Source organism: Agelaius tricolor, unplaced genomic scaffold, assembly GCF_023055355.1.
Source record: "Agelaius tricolor isolate 1412-34295 unplaced genomic scaffold, bAgeTri1.0.p SCAF_1, whole genome shotgun sequence".
Taxonomy (NCBI): Eukaryota; Metazoa; Chordata; class Aves; order Passeriformes; family Icteridae; genus Agelaius; species Agelaius tricolor.
In genome coordinates, this window is record NW_027269261.1 from 32,948,536 (window position 1) to 32,973,534 (window position 24,999).

At 45.1% G+C, this 24,999-nt stretch overlaps 1 long non-coding RNA gene across 1 annotated transcript in view; it reads right to left on the reverse strand.

Moving 5' to 3' along the window:
* LOC139591002 (uncharacterized) overlaps window positions 1-19,017 on the reverse strand; it is a 41,226-nt gene extending 22,209 nt beyond the window's left edge. The window contains exon 1 of the long non-coding RNA XR_011679489.1: window positions 18,890-19,017. This is a non-coding gene — a long non-coding RNA (uncharacterized lncRNA). The remainder of the gene's footprint in view (window positions 1-18,889) is intronic.
* Between the last annotated feature and the right edge of the window lie 5,982 nt (window positions 19,018-24,999).

Genomic DNA, 24,999 nt, shown 5'->3' on the forward strand with positions numbered 1-24,999 from the left:
TATAAAGAGAAAACAGCTCATGTGACATGAAGCTTTGTCAAATGCATGAAAAAGCTGCCTGGATTAATTACTCTACTTTTGCTAACACTGAATGCAAAATTAGTGATTTCAACTGTTTCTTTAAAATACAAAGAGGGTGAAAAAAAAAGGTTCAAATATAATACTGCTGTAAGTCTATATCTACATGACTACAGTGTCATAGAACAAGATTTAACTGAAAAAAGGAGGAGTTCTCAATATAACTACAGACATTGAAATGTCTTCAATAAAGACATTGCAGCAGTATAGGTTATTTCAAACGATAATATAAGTGCAGGATAATTTAAATTAATATAAAAGATCCTTTGGGGGTTGTATTTTTTAATTGCAATTACACAATGAATATTTGATACCCATATTTGGTATATAATGAGGATTAAAGCTATATTCCCCAAACAGAGGTTTAATAACAATGTAAACTACTGAGAACTTCATTAGAGTGGCTAAGGTATTAGAAATTAGATTTAAAGGTGGCCGAGGGGAAAATCAGAAACTTCAAACACCTCTCGTAATATAAATTGCAATATCTAATATAGAACATGAAGAATTGATGTGAGCCTCGATCAAAGTGCTAAAAAGCTGCCTTTGAAACCAAGCCATCCCCGAATGAAAAGCCGGTAGCTAGAGCCCCTGCCCTCACCCCGAGGATTAGCGCGTGAAAGCCCAGCCCCGGTGGGAGCCCCGCGCAGGGATCCACGCCGGCCCCCTGGCCGGGCTCCCGCCTGCAGCTGCGGAGCGCTCGGAGCCGCTCTGGGCGGTGGCGGTGCTGCCAAGCATCCCCGCCAAGGCCGGGGATTGCACCACAGACCTTCTCAGCGTAAGCCCCCACAGCTTTCGCTAAAGAGCAAGTCTCTTGGGCTGAGAACAGGAGCAGACTCCCACTTTGCAGCGCAGCCGTAGAGCACGGTGTGCGATGCTCACTGACCTGTGGGTATATTATGTGTTATGCTGAGCATTTGCATTTGCTCCTTCTCCCCGAGTCAGCTGTGAGCCAAATACCTGCCCTGATCCAACAGCAATGCCACTTGCCCAGGGCAGAAAGCTCAGCCACTACTGCTCCCTCTCTGGGAGGGTCCTGTGTATATTGCATTGTGCCGAGGTACCAAACACTCTCTGAGGTGGCAAAGCACAATCCATCCATCCTCTGCCTCATCCCATTTTACAGAGGCAGTTGCAATGCCTAAGGCACTGGTGCAGAGTTGAAGAGCTGTGAAGTCCTAGACTTTTTTCCTATGGTTTCAGTCATTCAAAATGAAGGGCCACCATTTTCAGAAAAGGACCTTCACAAAAGTCAGTTATTGGGCTCTAGACAGGTATTAGAAAACACAAAATAATTAACAACGCCCTTAAGGTACAGTGGCCTTTCCAACTCAGGCTACATATTTTCATAAATATGCCTGCATGCCAGGATTCAGTGTCAGGTGCCTTCCTCTGCCCATCTCAGGTCAAACAGAGCAGCTCACCAGCTCACCTCCTACCAACCAGAAAAGTCTTCCCCACCACACACTGGGGACACCTGTGCATCACAGTGAGGCCATAGGGCACACATTCCCACCTGCCGGAATCCCGTCCTGCAGCAGGAGATCCTCCTCCAGGTATTTCATGGTGGGATCAGTCTTACAGTAAATAATTATTCCCAGATGCAAATGCATCCAAGGTGTCTCACAGGTTGCTCCCCTCTGCTCTGGCAAAGGCTTTGAGGCAACTCACATCCCTCAAACACATTTTCTACCACATAAATAAGTCTAAGTACACGCCTGTCTTTTCATGAGCAGACAGTGTTATTTCCAGCTGCAGCAGCTTGCGTCACTTGACTAAAAAGCTAAATATACTTATCTATACATCTATATGTATAGATGTGTGCAGGCATGTGAGTATATACATGTGCTATATATGGATACATGCAGATCTACATGTATGCAATTGTGTGTATTTGTGCATATATTTATTTGTCTGCCTTGTTTATTTGTCTGCCTTCACCTGTGTGCTGGCCAGGACAGGTGGTCCAGAGCACGCATCCTGTCCTACCCTAGCAAATGGCATCATCTGGGCCCTGCCTGTCATGTGTCACATCCAGGAATGAATTATATACCTGCAAAGTGCAAAGCAGTGCCTTCTCTCAGCTCCAGTTGCTTTTGTTTTTACTTCTTTATTAATCATCTTCCGCTTATATGTGGGAGAAGATTCTGATGATGAATATGTGTTAAATAATTTGCAAGCATTCATTTTTTTGTCCTGGTTTTCCGATGTACCAAACTGGCATAAATATTGGCAAAATTTCCTTTAATCCTCCAAGGGATCCATGCCTTGCTCTCCATCCTGAGTCCTAATCTCTCTAATATGTTGTTGGGTCAGTTATCCAAGATGGAGTGTGCATATCCTTTCCTGATTAATTTTCTTTCTCTTTCCTTTTTGCAAACATTGCCTTTGATGGGAGAATTGCCCCCTCCCTCTCCACTCATCAGATAAATCTGTGTCCCACCCTAGACAGAGGGGAGAATGGATGGTGTAGCTAGAATTTTTAGACATGAAGCAGTACCTTTGCGGGTCTCTAATTCACCCTTCCAAGTCTCTTAATTGCCAACAGAGGTCTTTTTTCCTTCTCATAATGTACAAAATGATCTGCCCTTTTATGATTGCCTTGAGAATATCCCACAAAGCTGACGGTGAGGGAGCAGATGCCTCATTCAATTCCAAATAGAAGGAAATCTGTTGTCTCAAATAATCCCTAAATTCAGACACTTTCAGCCAGCTATTATCAAGAGACCACATTTTAAGAGCAGATGTGTTATTAAGGCTGAGAAATGTTATGAGTACTTCGTGATCTGACAAATGAATTCAGGCTATCCAGCATTCCAACATTTGATCTTTTAATAATTCAAAAAATTAAATGGAAACTGCTGAGCTGGGGGGCGGGGGCAGGGGGGGCAGTCCCTTCCAGAAGATGCTGACCTGGAATTTTAGGGATCACATTTTCCAGAGAGCATTGCCAGTGGATATTTGGGGTGCCTGATGCCTACACCAATACATAATATCTTTCCTGTAATGGCTTGACCTCTGCTTTATGAGTCAATCTCGTGTGTTTGCCCCCCAGATTTGTTCTGCACACCCATCCAATGAAAGGGTTCATTTGGATACAGCAGCATTTAGAGGCTACTAAACAAGCGAGTCTGGTTCTCATCTCACTTCAGCGTGTGTGACTGTGCTGCCTGCTATAGCACTTCTGCTTCCCACATGTGTGAGAGAGCTTAGACACGGGGCCAGGGTCGTGCCCAAAGGGCGTGAACAGTCCATAAAAGTTTCCCTTGCCAACCTAACAGCTAACTTGCATTTCACCAGGCAGCACATAAAAATTGCTGAAACTGTCTTTAAGGGGTGTCTGGAGAAAGTGCTCATTTTCTCTCCTCATGTCGAGTTCCTCCCTCCAGCTGATGTTTGAGCTGGTGTCCTCAGGGGCAAACGAAGCCTGGCTGCCTACATGGTCAGCAGCAAGGAGTGAGCAGCACTGCAGTCCCGTGCAATGGGGAAGCCCACAAGCAAATGTGTGCAAGAAGGGCAGGGAGGCAGAGGGTAGGAGGTGCCGGGGCAGTGCCGTCTAGACAGCAACCAAATGAGCAGTCTGGGTCTGTGGAGAAGTGTGCGTGGCTGTTTACCTGGCTGCAGTACTTCAGCTCACTCGTTGCTGGCACTGCCCACAGAACAGCTTGCTGTGGGTTACTTGGCTCCAGGCTGGCACCAGGAATGTTTTGTCCTACTCACAGACACAAAAGTGAGGAAGTCTCTCCCTCACTACTTAGTTGCTGGGTTTGGTAGCATTGACTTCACAGGTTCCCCTTCCCCTTCTGAGTCATTTGAGCTTCCAGTACTCTATAGCTGCTATCTGGGGAGAAAAGCAAGCGTGACAGACATACTGAGCCTTTTCAGCACCCACAAACTCTCTGCTCCTCTTTGTGCAGCTCCAAGATGATGAAAAAGTTTGCTGATTTTGGAACTTTCCCCAACTCCGCTGGGGTCCCTTTACAGAGGACGGCAAGTACCTATCACCATTGTCAGTGTGGAGACAAAAACCCCATGGATCTGTGAAGGTTAGTGGTTTCTCCAAGAAAGAAGTACCAGAGTTGGAAATCAGAGGCGGTCTTACATCATCCGGGTTGCACTGCCACTCAACAAAACCACAAAATATACAGAGTTCTTTCTGCTCACATGTCCTGGGCTACACACTCTGCTAGATATTTGCAGTGGGGAATCCTCAAGAAGGGAAGGCATACAAATACCTCAAAAAAAAAAAAAAAAAAAGAAAGAAAATTCAACTCACAACTGCATTGCCAGGGACCATCCCTTGATCAGGAAAGGTGCAGATAAAACTTTCAGTAATGCCTAAGTGACACAGGTGCTCAGGGTGCTCAGACTAAAAACTCTTTTGTACACTTCTGGGATTCCTGCTCAGCATTCCCTCAGAAAAGCTTTCAGATTTTCTTCAATTCCCCCTTTGGCATTTTCTATTAACTTTGACACTTGCAGATTTGAAGATGGAGAAAGGGACTGAAGGCGATAAGTGAGGCAAGGGTGGAATGATCTTGGAGAGCCTTTAGGAATGTCTTGCAGCACCCACATCTCTAGTAGATTGGATTTACCAGCAGCAAGAACATGCTGCATTAGTGCAGGAACCAAAGCCAAACGCTGCTCAGACATGCCATCTGCAAAAAATAATGATACCCTCCTCCACACCATTCTGAGATTTTTCACTTCAGTTTGGTCACTCTGAGCTTTTCTGATCAATACAGAAAGCCTTCTGCCTCTAAGCAGGTTTGTTCAAAAAGCATATTTTGACATCTTTTACTTCTGAGCTGGAAAAGAGGCAGCCTGCATAGAAACCTAGTTTTCTTCACTCAGATGTACCACATTTTAAATTCAGAAACAAAGAGATGCACATGGATAAGTGAAAGCACATCTTGCAGAGATCATCCAAGAGCTCCTACATTTTTCAGACTACCACCATAAGCACAACTTGCCGACCACTTCATCTGAGGGAGGAAATGAGAAATTATGAGGGTCACCAAGCACTCCATGTATCTCCACTGCTGCAGTTATTTAACGAGATGTTTATGGTAGTGACGACCCCAGGAGAAGGGACGTGCTCCTCTGTGGGCTCCACACGCTACACTGCCTGTGCACTGAGGTGGCTCGGCCACCACGGAGAGGACGAGTTAGCAAACCCCCCCAAACAGAGACTGTTTCCCAACAGCCAGGACTGGGGTGTTATCCTCATGTTTGTAATTCTTTTTCACAGGAAGATTGCAATGTGTGGGGTTTTTTTTCCCTTTCTTTTTAAATGCACATTTAGTCTGAGCAGTAATGCAGGAGATCTGAGGTGCTAATATATGATGTGAGGAAGGACTGAAGTCTCCTGGGGGGTGGGGGGGGCGGTCTTTTTGGCAATGACTTGTCTCAGTGAGGGATTTGAATGAGGAATGCTACGTGCACCAAATATCACTTACAGGACACGTGCACACAAAGGTGAAATCTTGACTGGTGCACAGAGGGAGCTTCCCCTCTTCACAGTGCTCCACACATGACCCCTCTTCCCCATCTTTGGGATGCTCGTCCCATCCTGGTTTCTCCATTTCTCTCTTCTCAGCAGCCTCTCAATGCTTCCCCAGCAAATTGTTCTGCAGGTCGGAACTGCTGGTACACGTGGTGCTGCAGGGACAGGACTGGCACACATCCAGGTCATATCTCAAACAGACAGGATTTAATATGCACGAGGCTGGATTTGTGGGTGGGGGTTAAAAAAGCTATGATTTCCAAACTGGATTCCTTACTCCTCAGGACAAGCAATGATGCCAGGTTTTCTGCTGCAGACGTAGCCGTCATGCCGTTGGCACAAGCAGCCCCACCAGGTTGTACCAGTTCTAAATCAGTTACTAAAATAAATAGCAGTACTAGTTAAATTAGTTATTTCTGGTCAGAAAATGAAGACGAATTAGCAAAACCAAATCAAATACAGAAAAAAAACCATCCTGACATTTTAAATTAGGACTTTTTTTCAAGTCGAGATTCTGAAATGGAAAGTAAAGGTTTTAAAAAAGCAAGCGGTAGACATTTTTAAAAATGGATGAGCCTACACATACTAACTTTCCCCCTATATTCTACTATAATAAAAGACATCTCTGTGATCAAAGCTGATTCCATCAAGGGTGTTACGATAGGTGTCCTTGTAGCCTGCACATATGCTCTTCACAGTATGAAAGGCCAAAATCTTTTAAATTGCTTTGAAGTTTACAGATGCTAGACTGCTTGGTCAGTACTTATTTAAAGGTTAAAACCAGGGCAATGCTTTGGTTGCAAGGTAGCATACTTGACAGACAAGTTGCTTTTGGTTGCCCAGATGTTTCTGGGCAGACTTGAGGAAGGAATATGTGGAAAAGACACCTCTAGTCAGTAGGCTAGATTTCCTGCTTAACATGCTTAGTAGTATCACAGAATCACCATATGGGTGAGGTTGAAAGGACCTCTGGAGATCACCTTGTCCAATCCCCTTTTTCCAGCAGGATCATCTAGAGCTGGTTTCCCTTGTCCAGTTGGTTTTTGAGTATCTCCAAGGATGGAGATTCTACCACCTCTCTGGGGAACCTGTGCCAGCGCTCAGTCAACTGCACAGTAAAGTGTTTCCTGATGTTCAGACAAAACCTCCTGTGTTCCAGTTTGTGCCCATTGCTCATGGTCTTGTAACTAGACACCACTGGAAATAGCCTGGCTCCATCTTCTTTACACCCTCCCATGACATATTTGTATATATATTGATGAGAACTTCCTCTGAGCCTTCTCTTCTCTGGACTGAACTGTTACAGCTTTTCAGCCTTTTCTCCAGACCCTTAATCATCCTCATGGCCCTTGGTTACATCATCTTTGGTAACTCCATCTTTCTATTACACTGGGGAGCCCGGACCTGGACACGCAACTCCAGCTGTGGTCTCACCAGCGCTGAAGAGAGGAAGGATCATTTCCCCCAGCCTCAGGGCAACGTTCCTCCCAGTGCAGCCCAGGATATTGCCATCTATCTCTGCCACAGGGACCTGCTACTATTGAACTGGGAATCCATCAGGTGCCCCAGGTCCTTTCCTGCAAAGCTGCTGTCCAGCCAGTGGCCCGTGTTTGAAACACATAGAATTTTATCAGCTCTAGGAGTCAGTTTGCTGTGTTTAGAAGGGTTTTCTCAGTCATAATGTGCTGTGACACCTTGACTAGGCAATGTCCTCAGCAGTAGATATGCAGGGTATGCTGTTCTCTGTAGTGATACATAGGGACTCTGCCAGCAGTAGTGGTCAGAATTAAAGTTCCCAGAGCTCTAAGACCAAATCTTTCAAGTATATTTTGAAATATCTTGAAAACTTTGTCTTAGTTTAGAATTTCCAAACTGAATATGAAATAGACTCAACATAGGAGACTATTTTTTTCCTTGTAGTACATATCTGCATTTACAGCCTAAGTGTGTTAATTAAGCTTTTGAAATACAATTTTTTAGGGATTCCTTTCGCTACATTTTCTTCAAAATGGTCTTGGGTAAATCTTGCTTGTGAAGGGAGATCATCTTTATTCTAAGCAAAAAAAATAAGGGGGAAAAAGTCTGTTCTGTGAAAAGCTTATGTGCTCTGCAGGAGTTTATTTGTGGCAGTAACAATCACAGAAGGAGTTCTGGGTGATAAATATGTCCAAGCCTTCAGTGGCAGATCTTTATCAGTGCTGTAATGCTACACAGTAATAATGCTCTATTGTCAAAGCATCTGGATTTTCCCATGGGCGGTGTTTCTTCATCTGTGAACTCCAAATTACACAAACCCTGTGGCCACTTGTTTCAATATGCAATAAAATTTGGTGACTTTAGGCATACTTAAGGTATACACCTCCCTGAAATTTAAAATTTCAATGTCACTACAGTTCCACCCAAAAGTCAGAGTGCTAAGGCCACTATAAATAAGAACACTTCTAATTCTTAGGGCAAGAAAAACTTAGATAAGTATCAGAAAAAAAAATTCTTTACTTTTTAAACCTGCCTGTTGTCAGGAAGGCAGGTCTTTTCAACACATTTTCTAAAAATAAAGCAAAATATCTATCAAAAGAATAAGTCTATACATTCATAAACCTGTGATTATTCATAACCTGTCAGTCATTTAAGGTTAGATGATGCTAGGATGACAGAAATTGCTTTTTTTCCAGCAATATAAGTACATTGTTATCTTCAGAGACTTTACCAGCTCCCCATAATAATGTCCCATCTCTAGAAGTACACTTATTCCTTAAAAACAATCAGTTGTAAATTTGAATATAGCCAAATGCTGTAGGGAAACATTTTATCTATGCATATTTCCCAGGATTGCTCCCTTCTCTTTTTCTCTTTATTCCTGGTGATGGAAGACTTGGTGTAAAACCACACCAGGCAGCAGGACCTTTCTGCACTTTACCACAGACTCTGTATTGCACTGGGTTTGCACCTTTTTTGTGTGAAGAGGAGAACTTGCCTTCACAGCTTTGCATGCAGAAAGGCCTGTCTACAGCAAATCAAGTTACAATTTTGAGCCACATTCTGCTTTCCATGTTTGCATAAAACTCCCACTGACATGAATAAGAGTGCTGTGTATATCATGCTGTGTAATAAATAGCATTCAAAACAGAACCTATGCAAAGCTTTCTCACTGTTTTGGGCTACCAATTTATCCTTGTATTTACAGAATATTGATGTAAGCAGATGCCCAAACTGCCTGTCATTTTTAAAATATGCAGAGATGACTGGTGCAGTGGCTACTGACTACAAAAGCAGCACAAAGTTTCTGGGGCTGCAGTCTTGCTGGTCTCTCTCCTCTGCTCCCCCAGGACCTGGCAGAAGATGCCCTGACCCTGACTCAGCCCCATGCACACACACACTCTCATGCATTTGGCAAATGATGCACAACTGAGCTCACCCTTGCCTTCACTGACACATCAATGTCCTCACAGCTCTGTTGTCTCTAAATTGGGGACGGGGGAGGAAAACGAAGCACAGCTCCTGTTCTACCCAGTTTTATGTGGAGGGGTTTAATACAGCTCTATCTGCCTATTGAAAGGAGCAGATCCTTGCTGCTCCCTCAGGCTGTGAACCCAAAGCAGAGCAGCAGTTTCCACAGTGATCAGACACAACAGAGCAGTTCTCTCTTCCCACAACATGTAGACCTCTGACTCTTCCATATTTCTAGCATCAGAGGGATGACTTTCCTTTCTCCCATCTACAAAGTTCTCTCAAAGTTTCCAGGTCTTAATAAGGCAATTGATGAATAGCATCAACACAGCATAAATCAAATGCTAAATATTTATGTGCCATATGAATCTCAGGAAGTGCTATCATCTTTTGTCTATCCGTTTCAGAGCCTCAGCATGCTCATTACTTGTGCTAAGGGGGACAGAGAGAAAATGAGTAACTAAGCTGGCTACAACAGCAACCTTCCTCATGAAGGTGTAATATGTTTAATGAGAGGCAAGCAGGGCACACAGATTTATGTATGGAGATTGTCATCAGTAAGCACTGTGCCTCAAAATGGAGGGATGCCTCTGCTAGGTATTATACCCAGCTTTCTGAATTTTTGTGAATATTATCCTTTGATTAAAGTTCTCCCCAACCAGTTTTGGCCTGGGGCATGAGTTCAGCTGCCACTCTCCCCTCCTGGAGGCCAGCACAACCCCCAGTGCACTGCTGGCACCTTCCTGTGCATTGTCCTCCATGGGGGATGCCAGTCCTGCCCATTCTTGCCCTGCTGGGAAGTGGCAGGGCAGGACTGCTCTTCCCAGTTGTGGTGCACCCCCAGAACAGAAAAACAGAGAAACCCTATTCAGCCTGGCAGCAGGCAGCAGTGACTAGTGTTCTCCAACACTTGACTTCTTCCCAGCCAGCAAAATAGAATAGCTTTGTGCCTGCAGTCCATGTGTGTGTGTGTTTGTGTGCACTTGCATGCCTGGGTGCATGCAAATAAGCTTTCCAAAAGCACCCTGTCCTCTCTGAGTGTGCTTTGGAGGTGTGCCACTCCACAAATATTGGAAAAGCCCTCTGGAGCTATTTATTTTATTTTTGAGCATTGCTAATATATGATGACATCGTTTCCACACTTTGCAATTTTCCACAGATGACTTCTACATTATTTCATGTTGATTATAAAACCATTTAATAATGGATTTAGTAAGTTCCATTAATAAACGGAACTCAGAGGTCTTGTGAAGGGAAATAAGAGGTTCTGCTGTCTTGGGGAAATCAGAGGAGACAACTCCTAAAAGACATCTGAATCCACACTTTGTACTGAGGAAACAAGGTCACTGACACAAGAGCAAAAAAACTGCAGCTGGTAAACCAGAAATTAAAATTCAGTTCTCTGCACAGAAAAAGGCACTTTCAAGTAAATGAAGTTTTGGCTAAACAATAACTGCAGCAAGGCACCAAGCAATAACAGTGTATCATGAAAGGAAAGATACTGCCACACAGTTGTAATGCTGTCATTGGTGATACTTCAAATTTTAGCAACTGGACACCTTCACTGAGTGATAACGGGCCCTCAGTTGTCTGCACAAAACTGGTTCCCATAGCACTTTTTCATATTCAAATGTTTACAATTTTAGCTGGTCTGGATGTGGCAAATAATTTTGGAGCCAAAGAGACATACCCATGCATTTCCATGAAAATAAGTCACTTTTTGTATGTTTACTCAGAACAGGATGAAAAATATTTAGTGATTTTCTACACCTCACTTATTGATTGCACAGCTAAGAAATCTGACATTTGTGAGGTGTGTTTGGGGAATAAAAGACCAGCAAACTCCCAGTCCTATTTTTATTTTGTAATTTTGATTTTTGTTTTTGAAAGCAAAAGCACAGTTTCTAAATTTTTTTTTGCATATTTTAATGTGAAGTGTTGACCTGAAAAGATCTTTTAGGATGCATGAAAATCTGCTTTAACTTGTAAACAACAGGGGAAGACAGAAGCATACTAAAAATTAAAGAGGGGATAACAATGATTGCAAGTGATTTTGGCCTGCTTTTTATTATAAAAACTGCTCACATCTTTGCATTACAAATTCATGGGTTTGGCATCTTACAGCTGTGCCAAACATTAATGATTTGAAGTTAAATTTGCCATACTGTTCAGGTTGATTGATTTATTTTTTTGGGAAAATTTCTGATCCGTCAGCTTTGGCTTTTCCAAGAACAAGGTTTGGGAAAATATGTTGTTTTGCCCAAATTTAAATGTTCTGGCAACTTTTTCTTGGAACCATTGCATCATTCCCATGCTTTGAAGCAGGGCTTGAAATCTGGCAGGGGTTTGGCCTTGACTTCAGGATATGCCTTGTATCACATTTCTGAAAAATCCACCTAATTTGGCCAACACATGCTTTTGAGAGAAAACCAAAAATCTCACTTCATAGCTGCTCAGCAGATACTCTCTAAATGTCAAACAGATAAAGACCCCAAGAATGCCACTGTCATGGTACATGTTCCATCCCATCATTATCTCCAAGAGACAATAGAGGCTGAACATGTACTTCTCCATGAAATAGCAGAGCATGTCTGAGGCCGGTAGTACAGGAGCAGAAGCCAGTTTTCTCCTGTAATAACTCTTCTAGGCTGAGTTAGAGCCAGCACTGAGAAGAGGGGCCATATCTGTAGTGTACAGAACTTTATCCATATAACAGCTTAAGCTGGTGGACTGGCAAATATGTCCAACTTCTTGTAGGTGGATGGGTATTTAGCAGGTTACCACTTGACTGGCTTCCAGAGGGGTGGGCAGAGGCTCTGCCAAGATCTCTGATGCAGTTAACTGGGGAACTGGGACTGCAAATGACAAAACCTTGAGCACTTTCTGCTTAGTTAACTTATTGCCTCAGTGACACTCCTGGTAGGTTTTGTTTAAGTAGGAGGCTTCAAATGCAGATGAGACAGCAACTGGAATGAAGATGGCAAAAGGGATGGAAAAACTGAAACAAGGGATCTGTTGACCCAGAGAGCCAGGAGAGCAAGAACAACTAGGGTTGGGATTAGCTGCACAAGTAGGCTGGGAACAGGAGCCAGGGGCAGGAAGTGAGCGAGCACTGGAGACAAACTGTGGACAGACAATGGGATCACCTGTGTTGCTGAGGCACAGGGAAGGCTGGGTCTTAGGAAATGATGAGACTAGTGGAAGTGGAGAACACAGCCAGGGAAGGAAGATAAATTTGGTAAAGTGATTACAGAGGATGGTCTGGGAACAAGAACTAAAAGTGCCAAAGTGGAGCTGGATAGGAGCACCAGAACTGGACAGAAAGCTCAGGAGTGCTTAACTAGGCCTGTTGGCCGGTATGAGAAAAAAGGTATAGACCATAAAACACAGAGCAAGCTGTCAGGGAGACACTGGATCTAGTGAGGTAAGGAGCTAAATAAACTTAAAGCCTAGAAGGCATGAATAGGGAGCAGAGGTGCTGGGGCATAAATCATTTTGAGGGCAGGAGCCCGAACAGGACAAAGCATGAAGAGGAATGTGCAGACCAACCAACAAGCAGCAAAGGGCACTTCTTAGTGACTTTCTCACAACATCTGAAAAGAATTGTATTGTTATGGGGGATCCCAATGGATTCCATTTTGGAGGACTGTGTTCTCAGGAGAACACTGTCAATGAGGCTTTCTTGATATGAGAGACATGGTAGCCAGCATGAGGGAATTCCAGTTTGGATTTCCTTATGGCGTGTGCAGATCGATGGACTGGAAGTTGGCGGTTCCTTAGGGACACTTTTCATGACCTGAATGCACTCACTACACCAGAGACAGTATCTCCAGTAGTACGTGTACTTGACATTTGAGAAGGGCTAATACCTCAGGGTGATAAGAAACGTGAGGAAAGCTAGGAGTAAAAATTTGCAAAGACACCAAGAAGGGTGTGTAAGAATACAGAGGTCATTATATGGTCAAGTGGTCAAGCTTTCACAATTAAGAAAAAGAAGGCAGATTTGCCTGACAACTCACTCTGTTTGCAAGGCAGAGAGGAGTCATAACTTAGAGGGGAAATGGAAGGGCAAGAGGGACCAAACAAGCAGTATTATAACCTAACAAACTTTAAAAAAAAAAAAAGTAGATTCAAAGAGCAGGGGAAACAGCAGACTGAGGTCAAGAGCATTTTATTTAATATAGTGGAAACAAAAGAAATTTGCATTAGCCTATTATTGGGGAAGAGGGGGAGATGCCAACCTTGTTAATAATGCAGAAACAATGAATATTTTCATTCTACTTGGGAAAGAGTACAGCAACATATCAGTACCAAATGAAAGGTCTTTTCAATGTACAAATAACTGAAGGGTATACTAAATGACTCCTACAGAGATTAATATTTTAAAATCAGCTGTTCTGGAAACTAGCATGGAAGCGTTGTAAAAAAATTGCTGAGAGAATCTCTTTGTCACTACTATTTTTGGCAAATATTTGTATACAAAGGAAATCCCAGAAAGCTCCAGAACATCCTACATTATATAAGGCAAATGATTGAAAGCAAATTTTCCACAGTGAATAGATGATAAAAGTGCCTACCACAGCCTTTTGTGTAGAAGTACCAAGTTTTCACATGCAGGTGGGAGCCTGTGTGTGAAGCACAGAAAGCCCAGGAACCCCACAGGGGTCACCCTGAAGAACTGGAACCTTCTAATCCCCCTATATAATCCACCATCTATAAATGGGACTAATTCCACTTTCTCATCTCCAAAAGGTTATTGAAATGTTATTCAAAGGTTATTGAAATGAAGCCCACTGACACAACATTGGTAAGTACACTAGAATCACAGAATGGTCTGGGTTGGAAAGGACCTTAAAGATCCCTTAGTTCCAAGTGTCCAGGGACACCTTCCACTGGACCATGTTGCTCAAAGCCCTGTCCAGCCTGGCCATGAACACTTCCAGGGTGGGGCATCCACAACCTCTTTGGGCAATTTGTTTCAGTGCGTCATCACCCTCAGAGTAAAGATTTTCTTCCTAATATCTGATTTAAACTTACTCTCCTTCAGTTCAAAGCCATTCCCCTTTGTCCTATCACTACATGCCCTTGTAAAAAAGTTTCTCTCCAAATTTCTTGTAGGTACTGGAAGGATGTTATTAGGTCTGCCACACCTTCTCTTCTCCAGGCTGAGCAGACACAGCTCTCTCAGCCTGTCTTCCTAGGACAGCAGAGCCTTCAGGAAAGTGAATTGCTCCATCTCACTGGGGTCTGAGCAGTGTTCAGTGAACAAGGCATGGGGTCTTGTACTGAGCACAGACCCAATATAAATAGCTGCTTGTTAATTGAGCACCACCTGCTCCATGAGCTGGATGAGGCAGGGGTTCTGTGGGACAAACGGTGCAGGATCATGCTCATGAAATTGAAGACTGCTGCAACATGTGTAAGCACAGAGGGGCCAAACTGCACCTCCACAAGCCAGCTTGGTAGTGGCTTTTTCTAGTTTCTCGGTGTTGATTTTGTCACCCTAGTAATGATCTTGCACTGTGGTTTTTATAATGTCATTACATACTCTTTGGTAAAGGACTGAAGCTGGTGTGGCATTGTGGAACTCAGTGGAACTGCTTTTAATTGCTTCTGAGACATCAGTGGAATGAAGAAAGACAGGGTGCTAGCAAGAGTAGACAAAAGGAATTGTGAGACCTCTAATACTCCAGAAGACATTCAGTGAGAAGTGGGAAGGAAAAAAAAGAAAGAAGAAATGCCAAATGCAATGCTTGCGTGTAAATACAAACAAACCCCTTTTTGTCTTCCTAAGACCCCAAACTTTGGGGAATTTTGCCTTCTGATCACGGTTCTAGCTTTGTGACTCAAGCATCATTCTCCAGATCTGCAGTGTATCTTCCCATTTATCTCTAACTAAGACAATCTCTGAGTCCTATATGAGTCATAAGTGTGTTTTATATAGAAACCAAAGAAGGTTCTTCCAGTCTCTCAGTAAGATATGCCGTGCTGCCAGGGAAGCACTTTTGGTTGTTCTGACGAGCAATTGTGACTGCTCTGAATTGCCAGAAATACTGTCTGAAGAGCAAAAGGATCATTTGCTATCTAAATCCAAAAGGGTTTATAATGTAATCTTTGTGTTGCCCGAATGTGTTGATCCCACCTCGCAATCACTGATATTAGGCTTTGCAAACTGGCCAGATCCCAGCGGGTATAATTTTCAGGCTGGCTAACTCACAGGGTTCGAGTGATGCCACTCAGGGGCTCAGAGCCAGCGGAGCAGAGGGGGCGGCATGCAACACACGGGAAGGGGTCTGAGTCAGGGCTCCTGAGAGCAAGGAGACTTGCCTCCTCTCTCCTTCCTGCTTCTGGAAACCACTCCTCGCAAGCCGGGTCCGCTCACTGACAGCCACCTACCCTGCAGTTAGGTCCTGTCCTTTCTCAGCTGAGACAGGAGGGACAGGTGGCCCATGCCGGAAGCAGTGGCTGCGGCACAGGAGCAAGGGGGGGTTCCTGGTCCAGAGCCCAGAGCTGCCATGTGACAAACAGGAGGCCAGGTATTAACAGGTGGGTGAGAAGACAGGGGCTGGCTGCCTGCTCAGGGAAGCGGCCGTTTTAAAACCAAGGCGGCAAGGATCACAGGGAGAGCATGCACGGTGGGGAGGGCATATTTTGAAGAGGAGGAGGAAGGAGCTGTTTTGGAATTGGGTGTAAAGCCATTTGTTTGGAGGAATGCCAGGGTAACAGTAGGTGCCCAGAACAAACGCGCGCAGCCATCCCAGCACTCAGAGCCTGCATGCTCGTCCTTCGCAGTACCTAAGTAGGTCAGCCCGTTTCTTCAACCTTTCCTCTTCCCTTTCTCACTTGCTCTCTTTGTGGGAGGTGGTGGTGGCGGTAGCAGAGGGGCTACACCCGTTTTCACTGATTTCCAACACTGTCTACGTGTGAACAAGAGAAGCGGAGAGAAGCTAAAGCTGCTTTCTTATTAACAGCTGGTGACAGTCCCTTTACACAGTGCGTGTCGCATTTCTTAGCCGAGGTAGAAAGGAATGAAAGAGGAAGACAGTTATTTAAAGTTTAACATTACAGATGAATTGCAAGGATATTCTGAGGCTCACAGTCCCCCTCAGCAATTCTGCGAGCCCTAAGGCTGGCCCCGCCACACCTTTGCAAGTGCCTATTTTAAGCAAGTGTGCTCATCGGGTTCGGGAGGACAAGTGCTCCAAGTAATTCTGGGATGCAGGTTTCGCACCACAGGATGCCAGCGGGATCCAGTGAAGGTTATGGACTGTCTAGCCTGAACTCCATCTGTGCCCTGAAGTTTCCTCTTGGCTGGGCACCGCTGAAGGACCAGAAGCAGCCAGTAGGAAGCAGTAGGCACAGGGGCTCTTGGGGAATTTAAGCCATCTGAACGTGGCACTCAGTTTTTTAAGACAGCGTTTTTTTAAGCGCTGTGAACATATTGCACCCAATTATAATTGCATTATGTACTCTGTGCCGTGCTATGAGTGCATGCCTCCTCCAAGCTATGGAGGGGCAAATCTGACATACATACAACAAGTGCCCTGTTTTCTCCTATGTAGCTTCTCCTAGCCTGTGTATCATGATAGTATTTGCATGCCTCCCAGTAGGGCACTGAACTGTGTGGCTAACATCTGCCACGTGTTGTTTGTTCTGTCCTCCTCTCCCAAGGAAGGAGGTGAGTGTAGTGGAGCATCTTGTTTTTGCAGCACATTTGTCTGGCTTTTGCTTTCCCTGCATGCAGAGCTATGTATTTGCGTTAGTAAAAGTAAAGACACAGAAATGTGTCCTGCAATTGAAAATGCCTTTATTTCAGTAAGGGGAATTATGGCTAATTAAGTCAAATTAAAAAGGGAAGGCAGACTTGATTTTCCTTATTCTCAGCATACTCTGTTTGACAAATGGGTCTTAACCACAGATGACAGTATTAGCTTCAGCCTCTCAGACAAGGAAATCTTGGCTCCTATTCCCTCTGCCCATTTATCTATGATAAATTTAAAGACACATGTTCCCCCTTCCTGGACAAACACTTTTCAGCTGTTGGGGGGTTTTTTACTCTAACAGTAAAATCTCTTTACATATGTCTTTTTCAGCTTCTTTGAAACGGGCAGCCTTCGATGTGATACCCCCTGTGGATCTTGCCACACAGTAACACTGGCTCTGGACACAGCTCTTATTCCATGGCACTTTGGGTGTGCACCTGGCTTAGTGGCAGGGGCACTTCTGAAGCCTAGGAGCCTGGTTTATATGTGCTTCTATCTCTAGGGCTTTATTTTAAGTATTTGCACCTTTCCGTTATGCTGGAGTTTATTAATAATCCTTACCCAAGCCAATAAGTAGTATTAGTCAACTAATTCTAGGGGGCACTGAAACATAGGACAGACTGACTTTTTGAAAAGAGAGGGAAAATCTGTATTTTGCTAGAAACTGAAATACCATCTTGAGCCCAGAGGTAAAGTCCTACATACTGGGTTGTGTGTATTCATGTTGTTGTTAACACTAAGCTGATTTACACATTTTCCATGTGTACTTTAAGATTACCTTATTTTGAAGTGTCAGAGTGGTAATTTCTTTCCTTTAGGTTCCTGTAAAATGCTCAGTTTCTTACAATCCTTGCCACTGCCTTCCAGGGCGCTCTGTCTCATCCTGCACTTGCTGGCTCGGTGTTACGACAAAAACCAAACGCAGGTTCACAAAAGCATTTTAAGAAGCAAATAGTGCCTTTAATCCTGGAGCTGTGCCAGCCCAGCAGAATCAAAGTTGAGCCTTCCCGGACCTCTGTTCCCGGGGCTGTGAGGCGGTGAGGAGCCAGGCTGCAGTGATGGGCCTGGACTCGGGAGTGCCCGGGGCATGGGTGCTGCCCGGGGCCGTGCCACCTCCCGGGCACCAGCATGGCATGTCGTGTTTCTGTGCATCCAGCGCCCATGGAAAGACTGAGTCCTGGGCTTTGCATGAACGTAAGACCGCCGTTTCCTCCCCGTGGCTGATATTTGAACGATAAAGTGATTTTCAGAGGAGGCAAAAGGAGTAACAGTGAATACACTGAGCACCAGGGCAGAGCAGTAGGAAGCTCACCCTGCAGTTTACCGGGGCCGGCAGAGGAGTGAGCGCTGAGGCCGCCCCGGGCACGCTGCAGGGTGCGACACGGCCTCCTGCACCAGCCCTGTGCCTCTGGGACAGCCCTTCCCGACTGGATACCGCTCCGGGCACAGCTGGGCACGGCCCCGGCCCAAACACTGCCAGGCTGTCGCTGGCTGCCCAGCCCAGCTCTGGCCGAGGGCAGGAACCAGCACCGCGCTCGAAGGGCTGGGTGGCGTCCGCTCCTCGCCGCCTCCCCCACAAACAGTTGTTTGTCTTAACTTGAGATTTTTTTTTTTTTTTCCCTGGGGCTGCCACAGATTTTCCACCTCCGGGGCCAACCAACGGCCAGGGAGGGAGGCTCATTAGTGGCCATGAGGGCGGCCGTCCCTGCCCGTGCCAGGCCTGGCTGCTGAGGGAGGCGGGCGGCAGCTTCGCGTAAAATGCCAAACAACCGTCCTTGTTTTCCTTGGTTGCCAGGGTAGGAGTTGACATTGTCCCCAGCGGAGCACAAGGACTCCCCGTGACATGGCGGGGACAATGGGAAGGTATGTTTTCTTGACCCGCTGCAGGAAATCCTGTGCGTCTTGCCGGGGAACGCAGCATTTTCCTGCCCTGTCCGCGGCCGGGCTGTGGCGCCGGGGCTGCGCACCCTGCTCCAACCTGCCGGGCTCCGAGCCTCTCCCGCATCCAGCAGGGCATCCCAGCGCCGGGAGCCGGCTGGGCAGGACAAACCCTCCCTCCGGGGCTCCAAACAGCCCCGAGCTTCGCAGCTCCTACCTGCAGCCATTCCTAGGGGCCATGCTGTGCCTCCTGGCTGGAGCAGAGCCCACCGTTCCCAGTCGGCAGCACTGCTGCTGTTGATTAACTGATTTGGGCTGTTGTTTTTTCTTTAAAGAAACAATTCAGAAAGTGACGCATTACTTCTGCCTGTGGACAGAGGGAACAGCTGAAACGTGGGAGACCAGACTACAGCTGTGTGATTACAGCTTTTTTTTTTTTTCTTTTTTCTTCTTTTAAGCAACACATATTTTAGTGAATAAAAACTACTGATTCCCTCTGCTGGTGTTTTGGACCTTATTTACTTCCCAAGGTGGTGCTGGTGGTGATAGTCACCAGACTGTCTGTGAAAGGAAGAGTGAGACAACAGGAGGAGCCATAACCTATTCACTCCTGGGGGGTGTTTAAACCACAGCAGTCACCCTGCTTGGCTTGGCTTGGCTCCCTTGTCCCACTCCACTCCTGCATCCTTGTGTCCTCTCCTCTCCGTCATCACTTAGGGTCCTGTCCTGCAAAGCAGCCTGACTGCCACAGATGATTGCATCCATCAGGGGGATGGGGACATTTATAGGAAGTAAATATTCACATGGATAAATTAGCCTCAGAAGGGCTTCTGCAGCCCTTTGAAAAACCCTCACACTCCAAGACCCATCAAATGTTTAGGGAATATGTATGAAACAGGAAAAAATAGAACAAAACAATTTTTTTCTATACTGTGGCGTGCACAGAGGCAATGCCATTAAGACTGGGTGACATCCATCACAGAAACTGATTAGTCAAAACTCCAAATAACCCATTTAGTGGCAGGTCCAGGGTAGCATTTTCACATGTTTTTCTTTTTTTCCCAAATTCCTTGCCAGGCAGCTATGAACAGGGGCATGCCCCAAAACCTGGTGTAACCTGTGTGCAAAATTGATGCTGTGAGAAGACTTCATTTGTTAAGAGAATTCATCTGCAAAAGCTAGTGGGGCTGGTTGGAAGTCTCTCTCTACCTTTTCCTTTTTTTTTTCCCCCTTTGGAAGAGATGTGGGAAGAGCAACATCTCCTGGAGACATTTGTTCTGGAATCATGTGATTGCTTGCACTTCCAAAATAACCTCCCTTACAGAAATGCCTGTAATGGGTACATGCAGTTGGAGCAAGAGGGACATCTCCTTGCCTACACGCTGTCTCCCAGCAGCAGTGCAACCTGGCAGCTACCACAAGCATAATCTTACCATTAATCCCTGGATCAGGGACACACACAGGCACAGACTGCTCAAGATTGAGAGTGCATGTTAGCAGGACCTCATGTAAACAACTCCACAGAAATGATGTGCAATGTGCCAGTGGAACATGGGAAGCTTTAATTGTGTCTCAGGTGGGGCTGGCTTCTGGTCCCAGGGTCAGAGGACAAGGAAATCTGTGCTGCCTTTCTGGACATCAAGCTTTAAACCTAGCAGTGAGAGAGAACACAGGAGCTAGGACTTTCTTCAAGCATATCTACTGATGTGGTGTACCAGAGAACATCTTTTGACATATCAGTGTCTAGTAATCTACTTCTCCAGGTGTCCTTCCTACTGAGTCTGCATCCATCCCTGTGCCCAGAAGATGCAGCACCTCTGGGAGGAAGTGTTTGCACAAGGATCATGCACATACATTAGGGAAGAGTTAGAAATGCTGAGAGGTTTTATGTGGCTTTTTGTCCCCCATCTGGTGGTTCTTCCCCTCTCTGCATCTCCTCACTTGCTCTCATTCCTCATCTGTGCTTTGTCTCTCTCCTCACTGTGTGCCTTTGTTCATAACTCCCTGCCCTTTCTCTCTTTTTCTCAGCTTTTCTGCCTACTTCTGTAGTCCTGTAGCCTCTTCCTAGTGCTTGGAAAATGAATATAAAAACTGCAATCTCGACAGGAAAAGAAAGCAAACAGTTGCAATAAGCAACTCTTCTTCTTGGGAGCAGTCTGACCAGTGAGTCATTCTCTGGGCTTTTGAAATGACAACAGGCATCTCCTGCCTTTGCTGTTGCTGCCGTTGTGTTCCTCACAGCAATGCTTACCAGCCAGTGGAGAATGGGGCCCCCTTATGCTTGGTGCTGCATAAATCATTTTCTTTAGCCTGGGGGAAAAAGAAAAAAAAACCAAAAACCTAAAGAAGATGAATGCATGATTCAAGGATTTACTGCTCAGATTGCTTTGGGGGTCTTTTATTCCTCAACCTTTCCTGTGTTTCTCTCCCAGGCTGCCTCTCCTGCTGGCTTAGCCCTTAACCCCATCCCATCACTCTCTCTTATGTCTGGCTGCCCCCATCTGATTTACCTTCCACTTCACTTTGTCCCCTTCTTTGTCCATGTGCATGCTTCTCCTGCTGTCACTTACTCTCTCTCCCTTGTGGCCAGATCCTCTGATTGCCTTCTCCATTCTGCAGTACTGGGTAGCTTTTCATCACCTTGCTGGTGGAATCAAGAGATGCAAAATATTCAGTGTGAGGTAGACACTGAATGGTTAAAACTTGGCAAAGTTATAGAAAACTGAAAACAGGCTCTCATAGCAGAAAGTGTCAGGTACCACCAGCTCCAGCTAAATTAAATTCTGTCCCTGTAGTGTATATGCACAGAGACATTTATATTCATATTTTTAACAGCCTTCTAAACTCTGCAGTTCACTGACAAACCCTTCATGAAGCTATCATTCCTTTTTTAACACCTGAACTTTAAAATGTCACATATAGCATTTAAAAGGACAGGCAAATAACCAAGGAAACATCCTAGCATGCATTTTGCTTTCCCTCCTTCTGGTTGATCCAAAGTCCATGGAAATCAATGGCAGTCTCTCCCTCTAGTTCAGCAGAGTTTGCAGTCGGTAGGTTGTTTCCTCCTAAAATTTCAGACCAAAAAGACCCCACACAAATATGGGGTTTTTGAGTTTCCTTTTACTCATGTATCTGGCAACTGATGTGCTGTCAAATGATCTTTTCAGTGCTAAATGTACACCATTAACTACTAATAAAAAAACCCCAGGCTTTAAAGATTCAGCTCCTTTTGGCATCTGTACAGAGCATTCCACTTGATCTCACAAGATGTATGGTTTGCACTAGGATTGCAGTCACAGTTTTCTTGTTAAAGCTGTCAACCGTTCCAGTGTCTATCTTTACAATGCAATTCAAACCTTAGTTAGGAAAATAAGCAGTTCTGCTTGAACTATGATATTAAGATCCTTTAGCAGTCCTTTTCTGTATCCATTTGCAGGATACAGCTCCTGTTAAAACTAGGTTGCAATGTGAAAACAAGGGAGGCAAGAGGCTGATCCCTTCTGTTTGAGACACTTCCTCTCAGTGGCAGAGATTCTGTGGACATTTAATGCTTCCTTAAACATGCTATCTTTTGGTTAAAAACCCATTTTTTTAGAACCACTTACAAGGCAAAACTTCACTGTCTCATCTTGTTAAGGTTACAGAGGTAACTCCAGGACAGAACAATGCCTTTTAACTCTCCTAAAATCAGTAGAGAAATTCTCTTGAACTTTAGATGATTTGCCAAAGGATTGCATTGGTATCAGGCTGGACTCATTAGCAGATATTTGTTAGTGACATGGGAGAGGTGGAATTGAGCTGATAGCTGTTTTCGTGTGCAAACTGATCATCTTCTAAAGGTGAACACCCAGAGCATTTCTGACATGCTAGTAAAAATCGTCAGCTAATATTGCATGAAGTAACTTAAATGTAATGACATAAAGCAAAGGGAGAATACAGGTATGGAATAAACATATGTCTTCTAATGCTTAGGCTCCATGGGGAGCCCCCTTATCTGCTTCCATAAGGCGCCTTATTGTGCTTAAGTAATGGGTATTAGAAGCCAAGCAGTATGTTACATCTCCTCCTACATGGTACATTCCCATACTGCCTAGATACATATGAATCCTGCATGTCACATGTCATTACATTTTCTGAGACTGTATCTCCATCCATGCTAAAAATACACAGAGAGAAAGAGAGAGAGAACTTCAGTGTAAGCAACAGATACTTCTGCACAGACCCTTGGCAATTCCAAAGACCGAGAAATTGACACGTGTTTATTATTCATCATTGTTTGAGGAAGAGCTTTTGTGAAGACAACCAGCCCTAGGGGTTTTCATAGCAAGCGCCTGCAAGGAGCTGACACCCATCCCTTTCCAAGCTGGATACACTCAAGTGAAGCCCCCTTCACCTGTCTTTTCATTACATGGTGGCCTGATTTTTTTTTTCTGAAGTGCTTAGTTACAGAGCCATTCCCATAAAAATAACTCCAGAGCTATCCATAAATACTCTCACTCAGAAATTCCAAGCAGTGAACAAATCTGTGAAACTCGTGACCTGCTGATGCTCTGCTCCTCTGCTAGCAACATACAGGGACCGCAGAGCCCCGAGCCTGCTGTGGAGATGAGCCACCTTCCAGCAGCCTCTGCACTGCCACCTCTCTCTTCTCCTGTCACACAGAGAGGGTCCCCAGTGCTCAGCCACCCACCAGCAGTGTGCGGTGGCCTCCAGGAGCCCGTGTTGTGATAAAGGATGTGAGGCAGACCCCTTGGACCAGACTCTGCTCCCCTCCCCCCAAAACCCAGGAAAATCATTAGTGGCCTAAAACCTCGCTCTAGCGGCTTCATTGCTGGCACTCTGGAGCTGGATTTGGTCTCCATATGAGAGACAGGGGAGGAGCAGTGGTCCCCTGGTGACATGTGTCAGGCAGGAACATGGCACATGCTCGGAGTCCCCCCAGTGTCCCGGGCTTTTGCACTTGTGCGTGAACAGCCGAATGGGCAGACCCCTCCTGCTCGGCTGCAGCAGATGGAGTGGTGAGGCAGGCTGTGTGTCTGCAGGGCTGGGCAGCAGAGCTGTGCTCTCGAGCTCCAACTAATGAAGCTGATTTGATGAGCTGATTATTCTTGTGTATTAGTGCATCGCTGACATGGTGCTCCATGCTGTACCAGACACAGAAGGAAGGGTACAACATGGGCCCCCTACCGAGCTTTCCACCTAGGCAAATGGAGCAGCCGATCCAGAAAGACAGGGTTCTGGATGACGAGGAGGAGATGGAGCCCCTCTTTGTAACAGAGCACTGCAGCTCTCTGAGCTGGAATGTAGCAGCATTCCTGATTTAGATACTCCGGTTGAATTTTAAGTGGAAGTGAACAAAACATTTGAAAAGCTGTCCCTGTTCTCTCAGCAGGGAGATTTCGAGAATTTTCTGGGTTTGGGGGAGAAATACTGGCACAAAAGCAGCCAGTTTTCCCAGGTAGAGATGTGGTTCCTGGTAGCAAGCACAGGCTTTCTAGATGTGATAAATGTAAACAAAGAGGGGTTGGTTATCAGTAGGTGATTCATGATGGGAGGGATAATGAATGAATAGGTGTTATGACAACAACTGCTCTGCAGCTGTAGCTCTCTCTTCTGCCACAAACTGCCAAAAACTCACCAGCTTTCTCCTGGGACCTTCTAATGGCAGTAAACAAGGCTTGACAGTGTCCAACACAGAGGGTACGTGACTGTTGACCTTCTCATGGCAGGGGAAAATTGGCTAAACAATATTAGGTCTCTGGGTTTTTGCAGACAGCAAAACATCCCCCAGAAAACATTCTTCCTTGTTTACATAAGCCATTAATTATGTTAATAATGTTTCTACCTGTGTAGTTTCTCTAATTTTAGCCCAATATTCCTTCCTCAAAATGCAAAAAATTACCCTCTGGGAACACAATTATGGCTTTTTATGTATTTTTGTTCATTTCTACTCCAAAATGAACAAGAACAAGCCCCAGCAGATTTTTTTTTTTCAGGCAGAGTGGCAGTTCTGCTCTTGCTGAATCATCTGTGACAATGATTAGGCAAGAACACAAGAATAAACATTTCTTGGCAGCCAGGCATCAATCTCCCCTACAAAGTACCAAACCCACCATTTAAAAATCAGAGGCAGAGTTTAAAAAATGCTGCTCTAGGTGATTTGATCTGTGTTTGGCACAGTGAATAAGCTGTGCTGGACTTGGGGAAGCTCAGCACAGTCCAGAGGAGGGACCAGCTACACACTTGTGATCAGGTGCTTCAACAGAGCAATTGTGTAGTCTCCACCACGTTATCTGAACACAGACAGAATAAACAGGAGAGATT